The sequence below is a fragment of the Scatophagus argus genome, chromosome 1 (genome assembly GCF_020382885.2).
Source record: "Scatophagus argus isolate fScaArg1 chromosome 1, fScaArg1.pri, whole genome shotgun sequence".
Classification (NCBI taxonomy): Eukaryota; Metazoa; Chordata; class Actinopteri; family Scatophagidae; genus Scatophagus; species Scatophagus argus.
This window is the reverse complement of record NC_058493.1, coordinates 17548603-17560375: the sequence shown is the minus strand read 5'-3', so window position 1 is coordinate 17560375 and position 11773 is coordinate 17548603. Positions and strand designations below refer to the sequence as shown.

General features: G+C 41.4%; 1 long non-coding RNA gene across 1 annotated transcript in view; it reads left to right on the top strand.

Moving 5' to 3' along the window:
* LOC124058728 overlaps positions 1-11773 on the top strand; it is a 159159-nt gene that overhangs the window by 53982 nt on the left and 93404 nt on the right. The window lies entirely within an intron of this gene.

Here is an 11773-nt window from a genome sequence, read left to right as displayed (position 1 = left end):
ATTTACTCTCAAACAATTCAGATCAAATGCCTCTTTAAGATCTGTATTGTAGAACATATTTTAGTTGTGTAGAATGCTTTCGTACAAACTGCGGTGGAGGAAGAAACTTAGTTATGTCGACTAAATTGTGTAAAAATAATCACGTCGACGAAGAAGTGCGTTTATTTTGAGTCGAGCCATGTTGCACTCTTTCTACAGGTTCCGTTATCACCACACAGTATATGGTCTACACATGCTTCCTCATTTGATAATTATCCTGCCTGCATTGGAAATAACTTTTTTCCTTTTATAGGCCTCCGCTAATGTGATCTTGCACCACAAATCCCAGGCATAAAGCTCACTGTACATAGCCCATAGGGATAATTTCAGTTCTAGAGGGCAGCGTGCTGCGGTGAGATTGGGTTGGCCCTGAAATCAATGGGCTGATCCTTCTCTGTCCAACTCCCTGGCTGACATGCTTGACTTTTCATCTCCACGGTCACATAGATTGATGACTTATGACCGAGAATGTATGTTTGCTGACCTCTAGCAAAGTGAGTGACACATAATTAATCCAATCACACAGAAAACTGAAAAGGAAAGGAGAAAGAATGGTTCACTATCATCAGGGCCTGACTTCGAGTTGCCGTTTGACATTTGAACGTGGGGGGGGGGGGGGGGGAAACCACACTATATATAAAGATCATTCAAAGAGGTGTGCAAGGGCTAATGGATGCGGTTACGACAATTACTTCACCAGTACACCAGGTTTTGGAGTCTGCATGTCATGTAGCTAAAGAAGTTTCATGTATATTAAAGAGTCACTGGTGTTTAATCCTCATTTGGAGAGGTGAAGGAGCTGCAGACACATGGGCAGGCTGCACTGCGGCTCTCAATCAAGGAGGTGCTCATCAGTAGAAAATGACCCACAAAGACACAACATTTTGTGTGTCTTTGATACATGGCTCACGTAGGCCATGTTGTATGCTCTTCAGCCCCTCTCTCAGTATCTTGGGCGCAGACCCTTTTCCACTCCACATCCAACAGCAGGGTCAGTACATAGCTACTAGAAACAAGCCCCTGAGTGGGCTTCTCTGATTCACAGTTAATTAAAATTCATTTCTGAGCATGCATTAGCCATGCCCATCTATTTATGGGCGGCTCTCAAATGCAGCCACTACAAAACAGTGCTCTGTAATTAACCTCACCTAATCAGATAGCGCACCAGTGTTGTGTTCCTATTCGTCCTCAGGCACACAGCCATTGGACAGGGGTTTCGCAGAGAGGATGAGCCCATTCTATAGTTCAGAATGGCTAAGCAGATTAAAACCTCATATCAAACATGATATTTACAGGCAAGGCTCTGTGGAGAGTGCTCCTTTTATGTGGGATGGGGAGAGGCTTCAGGGCTGGGCTTTTAAAGCCATGTCCCTTAATTGTATTCTGGCTAAGTGGGATGAATGGTGCTTTTTAATCAGACTACTGACGGGGCTCTGTGTTGTAAAAGTATAGAGATGGTGCCTGATAGTTAAGATGCTGAATGATATGCTTTTAGTCCAGGTTTCCCAGCCTCTAGCAATATTCAAATGCATTCTAGCATTAAGCTGGCACCTGTGAATATCAGTGTGATTTCCCCTGGTGTTTCTGCTGCTGTAGCAAACAGCCGTTTGGTAAGTAATTGTACAAAATAACTTATAACAATGTCATGTTTGCATTCAGTTTAGACCTCTAACTCGTTGGCGGACAGTCAGTTACTGTTGGTGAGTGCAAGCTTTGTTTCATATGTTATCTGAAGTACATTGGGAAAAGCTTTGCCTACTGCTTGCATGAAGTTTCACTGAAGAGTGAGACCTACTTTACTTTGTTGCACTGAGATTTAAGGCTCTGCTCCTCCTAGTGGCTGATCTTGGCTATGTTTTCCCCACAGAGTTGCTCACAAATGGCTTTGATAGCACAGGTTTAACACATCACCTAATAAATTGTAACCACTTTTCATTCTCTTCCTGGTGGAGCTCATGAGACGGCGGGTGGAAAATAGGAATTATTGGAATCTTTTTGATGTAACCTGACAGGCTCACCATATAGAAAGTAATAGGAACGTATAAGCCCTGCTCTTCACCTAGTCAATTTGAATTTCATGACCAATCAAATGTAGACAAGGTGTCATTTGGTGGGTAGGGAAGAGGGGAGAGTGAATCCCTTTCCCAAACAGTTAATCCAACTTTAATCCTAGTCATTAGGAATTAGACATGCCGAGCTGTCCGGCCGTGCCTCTAAATTACAATCAAACGGTTACCAATTACACAAATTATTGATGGTAGATTCTCTTTTCAACTGCAAATTAAGGCTATTAAGGAAGGCTCCTTTTTAATGCAAAAGTGACTAATTAACCAGCGGATGGGAAATCTGCTGCCCAGATATCAAAAAAGTTCTCAGCACACATTGCAGAAACACAAGGGAACCAATTAGTTTAATTATCAAAACAGCTAATTAAAATTGCACAGTTCCTAATTAGTTCTTTGCTTTTGCCTCTAATTGACAGCATGGAGATAAATGGGCTGCCGATGAAAATGGGGAGAGGAGAAAAACAGGAGAAACTTCGGCGGAATATTTATGCTGACTTTATCTCCGTCTGTGTGGCAGCCCTTGAAAGTGGAAAATTAATGACCTTAATTCCCAAACTGTTTTTCCTCTAACGGTGCTCCCCTCTGTGCTCCTGGTGCACACTCCTTTGTATGGGCCTGCCACCCTGCCAACTGCTGGAATGGGAAAAAGGGGTACTTGGGGGTGGGAAGGAGCCACGATTCTCCTCCTAATGTGACAGCTCCCACCTAACAATGGAGAAAGATGAAAGAATTGAGCAGATGTAACCACTGGGAGCGTTGCATCATGGGACTGCAACTCTGTTGCACTCTCTTTAAAGCGCTTCTGTCATCTACAGGGACATTAATTTGTCCCATGAAAAAGGGAACTCTGCCAGGACAGAGATAAAAGACATTTGACGGCTCAGAAATACTTTTAATAAGTTTTTAAATTTGAATTTTAGATTGATTAATGTGATGTCAGGCAAGTGAACTTGTCTTGAAACTTTGCACAAACACATTTGTAGATGTTACAGAGGGGTCTGAAGAATGCAAACACAACGGAGAACGTAGTATTGTGTCCTCCAGATTTATCGTTACGTTCTCGTCCTTATTGGTACAATCTGTTTAAAGGTCCTTGAAAAGATAGATCCTGCTAGACAGAAATGCTACACTAGCAAACCTGAACAACAGCCATGCTCCACCATGTTGTGTGTATGTGTGTGTGTGTCTGGTGTCTATCCTTCTGGCAGGCATTGTCTCTTTGTCTGTGCTCCTGCAAGGCCAACCTTGTCATGTGTAATCCCGTCCCTCTGCCTGCATGGAAGTGACATGTGGGTCCTCTTGGCACATTAGTAGATAAGTATCAACTAATCAGTTTACTTTTGGGACCGTGTTAAAATGTAAATTGCATTAATGCTCAAATTATGCATCAAACTACGCAGATAGGCCAGGCCAGAGGCCGCATAATGCTAGGATCATTCAGTTAGTGCCTTCTACATGCAGTGTTAATGCACTCTGATTTCCCCTGCTCTGGTTCAAATCAAGTGTGGATACGTCAGCCAGTTGGTGTCTGGGAAACTGGAGGAGCTTTGCGTGAAGTGGAGGAGAAAGCCTTTTTTTTGCAAAGGCCTGTTGGATTTCTTTTGTCTAATTCAGTGGAAAGGACTTTCTGCTTCATGTGCATTATAACGCTCTGCTCACCTCTCGGTTGAAAGTGCGTCGGTATTAATTTGCTTGTAATCTGTACGAGTGGAAGTAGATCGCCTGAAGTGTAAAATTCAAAATGTGATTTATCTGAACTCGTCCTATCCATTTCAAAATCACCCCCTCCCCCTCCGAAGAGGCAGGTCTGTGGAAAGCCTCGGCCTGGAGCAACTTGCTGCCCAGGAGTAACAAACACATGTCTACCACTAATTGATTGTCTTGTGTTTTATTTATGGTGCAGTAGTAATTAGCGGACAGCATAATGTAAGCCATTCATTAGCACCTGGCCACCGCTATGGATTTCACTGCTTTGTCTCAGATGCACACATCATTAGGGAGAAACAAAGACTGGAATTTATTAGCATGGCTTCTTATAAATATTCTTAAAGTCAGTGTGCCTTTAAGGAAGAACACAGGCCTGTAAAACTTTTGTCAGCATTTGCTTGCTGACTCCATTTGCTGCAGAATATGTTAAGGAAGAGCAGTATAAATTTAATTTTAATTGTTTTGTACACACGCCAGTGAAAAGGAACTGATTGGATACAGTTCAGAGACAGTATATTAATACGTTATTTTCATATGTTAATTGGTTTGCATAATCTCTCCCTTTGCTTGGTTTAGAAGTACCTGGCATTGAGAGGGGGACTGAGGAGAATAGAAGACTCCAATTTACATAAAACCAGCTCCTCTGAACATTAAATAATAATGCATCTGCAAGCTGAAGGTGTGTTCAGTTAGCAGAAAGCACATTTTTATAATTTATAGTCCAGCTGTTTCAGTGCTTTCTAGTCCATTTTCCTCCCTGCCTGCTTTTAATGAAATCTTGTTACTGGAGAATTGAGTGGAGTGAATTGAGATTTTAATCCCATTGACGTTCTACCATGGAAATGCGCACTGGTGGGAACTTTTAATGGTGGGCGCTGTAATCAGAAGACACTTGTATTCAGCTCCCTACAATAATGAATGTCATCAAATGTTAAAGCCTGGGCCGCGTGCGAGGGGCTCAAATTTCAAGGTTTTTGACCATCCCCATTTGAGAAATTCCTCAGGGAGTGTGTGATTACTCAAGTTTAGCAGTTTATTGCCTCATCTTTCAATAGCCACTGAAGCACAAAATTCTCATCTAGGTTGCTCTTTTTTTTTCTCCACTTGAAGAACAGGCCAATATAGACTGCAGAACAGCTGCTCAGATCCCGAGGAACTGCTGTTGGCACTGCAGCGTTATTAGCTGCCACCATTGTTGTCCACTCACTGTGTCATTTAAAGAATGAAAACTAAATTCCATGGCAAAATTCACTGGTGTGATTTTAATTGTGAACACTGTGGGGCTGTTTCAGTGTTTGTACCTCCTGACTGCTGCAGCTCTTTGCACACGAGATGTTCACACATATAACATGTTGTGTGGAGGGCAAGGTAGCATGCGTTGTGCAAGTGAGAAAATGTACGAGAAAATAAAATGAATGGTCAGATGGAAAGGTACTTACAGTGTCGCTATTAGCTTTCATCTTTAACTTGCATTCCTTCTTCTCAGCTGACATTGGAGCATTGTTGGAATAATGATTGTGCAGAAAAAAGTTGCCGCCAAGTGTTTGTAAAATTCATAGCTGTCATTTTCAGTCTTTATAACACTGTGCAAGGACAAATCCTCATACAGCTTCTTAATGAGGATTATTGTCTGTGTGTGTGGTAAAGGGCCTCATAATTTTAATTGAATATTCAAATAGCATTATTGACTAGTCTAGACTAAATATCAACAGAGTCGTCACCATAATTTTGGGCACCTTAGAGGCTAATTACCGCTAAAAGGATAACTGCAGTTTGCTCTGCACTTTACACGCATACACTAGGTTTTCCCTTCTTCATGGAGCTGTTTTGTCCTCATCTGTTTCCTCTGAACCTCGGCCCTGCTGCAGGTCACATGGGTGTGATGGATGTGATGCTGTTTTATATTTGAATGACTAAATGTGACCTTTGAGATTAGAGGAGGAGTTGCTTCTCAGGGGTCTGAAGAGAGTCCCTGCTGCTATGAAGCTCATGTCCCTTTGATCCCGCTGTAATGAGACTAACACCAGGCGTTGTGGTCACTGAACACATTGACACACCACTGGAGAGCCGACAGCTCTACTGCCTGATACTAGAGGGGGCTGTGTTTGCGCATGTGTCTCCTCAGGTAGAATAGTGCCAGGAGACATGCTATATATCCACTGGGATTTACTGTTCGGCTATAATACCCTGCTTCATGCGGTAATTTGCCACTAACATACCGTGTGAATGACGCATGCAGATACACACAGTTTGTCATGCCAATTAACACGCCTCATAGGACAGTACCACTTCCGATTAGACACAACAAGACATCTCATATTCTCCAAACAAGGAAAGTTAAATCGGTAAGCTGTTTTTGTGTAAAGTTTTCAGTTGACATGATGCCACACATTCAAGTCTGAGGCCACTCTCTCTGACCTGAACACAAAACCCAGTTCTCTGAGACATCTTCAGAGGTCCACTGAAGATCAATCATGACCGGACCCATCCCCACGAGACCCTTAGTAACAGCCACTGATTGCTTTCTGCTGTGCAGGCTGTTAAGTGGAGTCTGGCAATGGGCTCCTGGACAACACTTAACAATCAATCAGAGGGCACAACCACTTCTCATTGCATGCCGGTTCTTCCCCTGCATTACACACAAACAATAATTCAGGTGGACACAAGTGACACTTAAGAATCACTGCCAGAGTATGCCCCATGATTTAGATACACTGGACTGTAGAGAGAAACTTGAGCTGCGGCATTTACATAAGCCCACTGATTGAGGACTCTGGTGAGTTTTCCCCCCATTGTCATTCGGACAATACTGTAAGGATATGACAGCATGCCTTTGATGTGTGTCTTATGTCTCTATCCTTTGTCTCTGACTGTCTAAGATTACCAGTTGTTTGAGTTTGAGAATGGAGCAATGAATTATTGCAATATTTTTCCATTTTTATGTCTCAAAGAGTCATCGTAGCACCAAGGTTATGAAGCAGATTTTTAAAATCTTTTCTCAGAGACACCATTTTCACAATTTCCTAAACAGGTTATGAGCCTTCTAAAGTATCCTGTTACAAATAACTTGGGCCTTCTGTCAGACTAGCTTTTTCACCAAGGACAAAATACACAAAACTTTGGAAATTAAACATAAACATCATGATATAAGGCCAAGGTTGATTATAGCTTTCTCCCTTACCAGTGTAACTAGATATACAGTAGAAATTCTGCCATAAAAGCGTGGACTTAAGTTTGCCTATTGATTAAGGATTCCATTGACTTAATGAACCTTAAACCTTCCATCAGATGACTAGCCAATATATGCTCTAATCTCTAAAACGGATGTCTGGCTGTGGTTCCTTTTAAATGAATTGATCTACTCAGCTCTCCCCAAATGGGGAAATGGGCAAGTATTGATATGATTCCTGACTCAGTGATGGATGTGTGCGGTGGTAAAACACGAGCTACATGGGCCAGCATGTGCTGTAGGGTAAGCAGAAATTCAGAAAACAGCTTTACCAGAGCTCTTCAAAGACAAAGCAATGTCATTTGTGCCACTGCCAATACTCAGACCACCTCAAACATTCAGTAAAACTCACAAAGTGAAAATCCTCTTCAAATTACTTTAGACTGAAATGTGTATGGATATTTCCATGTCAAGTATAATAATCTGTATCTGTACATATGTTAGGGAAAATATCCAAGATTTATAGTTCTCTTTTTTTTCATAGATTTTAAAAATTGATTTCCATTCTACTTTCAGTAGCGTGTCATGCCTGGTGGTTGAAGATAGTTTAGCAAAGGAAGGCCATTTAAAGTGAAAGTCACTTGAAGGCTAAAATCCATCTCAGCGGTGGAGTAAAGCAATCACAGCAAGCTTCACGCGAGCATCACAATGGTTCCGTGTGATGTTCAGACTGCATAGCAAATATTTATCTAAGTCAGATTACACCCAAGGGAGAAAGAGATGTCTGCATGCCGCCAGCCCTCGGTTGTTCCAGTGCTGAGAGAAATGCATAGGGCGATTGTTTTGGCAGAGGTTAGAACTTCTAACTGTTCACTTCCCACAAGAGAAAACCATTGTTCAGTCTCTCCAGGATAATGAGCGTGAGTGCCATGAATAATCACCAGTGTGTCAACTAGCTGTATTGTGATCCTCAGCGCTGGTGAGCCTCAGATGGCATCAAATAATTTCGTCTGTCTTCCCTCTGAAAGCTACGCAGCCACAAATGTTTGATGTCCCTGCAGTTCATTTCAATAGCGGGAAGGCATTTTGAGAGAATTTAAACAACCTATTTCTTCTTCTGATCTTCTTCTCTTGTACATGGTTGTCAGAAATGTTCGGCTTGTCTTTGACATACAATAATGAGTCAGCTGTGCAGGTCAAAGGCCCTGATAATTTGAGCTCTTTTATAAACTCATTTCTTGTCAGTAACTACTGTAATGAAGGCAGAAGCAATAAATCAAAAACACATTTCCAAAGATGAGAAGATTGCATTGTAAATGTCATTCTGGAAGGAAATTGTAATTAGGGAGAGGAAATTGTCTCAGTGAAGCACTTGAATTTTAAAAAGAACCATCGAATTATGTAAACATTTAATTATAGACCAATTTTCAAAGACTGTTCCTTGTCTGACCTTGTTGTCAGACCCTTGTTCTCTTCTTGTCACCGAAGCTATTGAAGGGTTCAGGTAGAAAACACATAACCTGGATAATTATCTTATATATGTCACTCTGTCTGTCACGTGACGTGCACTTCACCGCTGACTGAAAAACATTTCAACATACTATTTTATTTTCATGAAGCAAGCTATGAATACATTTAAGGTAGTGTAGCAAATGCTAACGTACCATTACACATGGCTTCTAATCATGTACCACCAACAAAGGTTATTTTCTGTAAGCCTGGTGCTATGTGGTTCTCACAGGTCAATCCCACAAAGGCCCACTGCATGATTCTACTGCTAGTTTTCAAACTCTTTCATGCAAGCCATCAAATCTCTGCAGTTACGTAATCGTTGCAGCCACGTGGACCCGATATGTGTCTTAAAATTTGTGGTCTGGCAACCATATAGCTAACCTATTTTTAAAGACGAGAAAATTTAGGAAGCAAGTAGAGTAAAACACACATTATATGCAGTATATGTTACCACTGCGGTCGTATTGTAATATAGGGAAATTACTTTTCCTGATTTCACCGGTCGTAAAAACAGTTGGACCCCTCCTTTGTACAATATTTCCTCACCAATTCAAGACAAGCATTGTTTTTTGCCATCTATCTTATGAACCCACTTATTATTGACCCTTTACAAATGGTAGCGTGTCCCACTGGGCACCCACCAAATCAACGGTTTGGCAGTGGCAACGTGGAAACACTCTGCCTGTCATCACAGAACTATGGTTAGGGTGAACAGGATCCCTATGGGCTTAACGAGGTACAACATGACACTCGTGCCTCGCACTGAGACTACAGCGTGACATAAAATCAACATGAACTCATTACATAGGAACAGGTGCCTTTCTGTCCGCTGTTGTGATGGAGGATGGGTAGGCGAAATACTATCTTCCTAGCTTGGTTGACCCTAAGTAGTACAAAGAAAAAAAACCCAGTCCAGCAACCTGACTTAGCAAAGCACTGCTGATTTCCAGAGTGTAAGGCTTAACAAGTTAGGGGGAGATCATTCATAGAGCACCACATGAATAATGCAGGTCTGCAATCGCATGTCCAATACAATAGCCCAGCACTTCTCACATTTTGTCCACAAACCAAAAACATCAGGCAGTGTATGATTTAGACTTGTTAATAATGGCTGAATTGAATATTTGCACTGTATACATTTCTGCCACAGCACAATTGTGATTACAATGTTCCCTAATCCACTAATGCATCACAGTATGAGCCTGCCAGCCAAAGGTGTTTGATGCTGAATCAAAACACAGCTGTGTTGCAGCGTCCAGTGGATGTGCACCTTAAGTTACAGCCTTTAGCTTCAGAGTTCAAAGACCTTGAGCTAAGTGGAAGAACAGTGGAGCAAGTTCAACCTCTATACATCAGCAGACTGTGATGTCTGTGAACACAGATGCGTAGATGGACACTTTGCCAGTGGGCCAGACTTGGCTGACTGCTGGGGAAATGGTCAGGCTGTGATACATGTGACATTTGGGTTTTTTTTCCAGATGCTGAAAACCTATCTGCATGCACCTGAGTCCCAAGAGAACCACTGAATGAGCTGCCACTATTAAATTTAAGAAATGTGTGAGACTCAAAGCTGTCATTGTTGTGCATCTGAACTTAGAGGATCTGGCATTTGGTGTGGCAGAAATCGCTTCCACTCCTCGATAAAGTACCTATATCATGGGATTTGTGGAGCTCTGCACATTTTTCATACCAGGTGAGGTGCAGCATCAGCTTCGCTGTGTGTAACATAGCTGGTTCTGGAGACCAGGCCAAAATAATCTTATGGTTATTTAGGTAGGAGGCAGTACTGTAGTATTGACTGTAATACCTTGGCTGAAACTTTGGCCCCCAGAAAGTAGCTGAAAAGCAGCGAGCTGTATTTGTATGCCACTCCCTACAAAGTACATAGAGGAACTTTTCATCTCATGGCACCACTGCAACATAAAAATAAACATTTTTGACGTCTTTAGTTGTGGACCACCTGCCTGAGCCAGTTTTAGCATGAGTAAGCAGAACTGTGTACTTTTCCTTCAAGCATTCAACAGCTACAAATCCAGAGTGGATATGATGCTCTGGTGTTTTCATGGGAACCAGGAAAGGGCCAAATTTCTCTCTCCATGTTCTTCATTGGAACTGTTGACTTAACCTCCTTGAGCAGCAGTTTCTTTATTTCACTGAAAGGGGCAATTATTTTTTCCTTTACAACAGTGAAAGTACTTGGGACTCACTGAAACTGGTGTGAGTAGCCGTGATGTTGGCTGCTCATCCGTCATGTTTGCTTGCAGCACCGCTGTCACTCCTGACAAAACTGTGAGTGATGGAAGAGAGGATCGAGCAGATGATCATTCAGAACCCTTACCAGTATGGGTTGATAAATTAATGATTCATTCATTTATATTTAAAAAATAAATGTCCAGTTGTTGTTGTAAAGATAGGTTTGCATACTCGACAGACTAGAACAGCCCCTCATCATGTTTTCAGAATTGGCATTGACTTAGTACTGAAGCATCAATTCTTGTGAAATCCCTAGTTTTCAGTTTTGTATGATATTATGGGCTTCTGCATTATTTTTAAATGTGAAAATACTAATGTATTGATGTCAGTGCCTCTGTAAGACACAATCCAACAAGTTGACTGAGCATGAAGAGCATCTTCAGTCATGACTGATGTGTTTGTGTGCACTGCTTTATCATATATATCTTAACAAATTAATTAATGAAAGTACTGTAAAACTACATCACAATACTTTTGTGATGCAATAGCAAAAATGAAAAATCCAAAAATAAGTTACTTAAAGTTTAGATGGAAATCAAGCTTTTAATTGTTGATGTACATAGAGAGAAGAGAGAAAATGTTGCATTACACACTGTCCGGATGTCCCAAGCAACCCTGTGTGTGTGTGTGTCTGTGTGTGTGTGTGTGTGTGTGTGTGTGTGTGTGTTTTCCATTGGGTGTATGGGGAGGTACAAGCCCTGTTCACAGTGATGTCACGGAGCTTCTCTGCAGACTGGCTGAGTAAGAGGAACAACAGAATTTCAACTGGAGAGATCAATTATAGATAGAAGAAAATGAATGGGAAAAGTAATTTAATAAATTATTGACTTGATGTCTTATATCATGTACAAAAGCAAATGAAAAATTAGATTGTGCATTTGGATGAAGTTGGATTTAAAGAGCTTCAAAATTATATTTAATTAGACCGAAAAGAAAAAAAAATGTGTCAGGGGTATATGAAGTTTCACTGGGAAGGGTAAATTAATGATTGCATTTGCTGCAATAACAAATGATGTGCCAGCGAAGA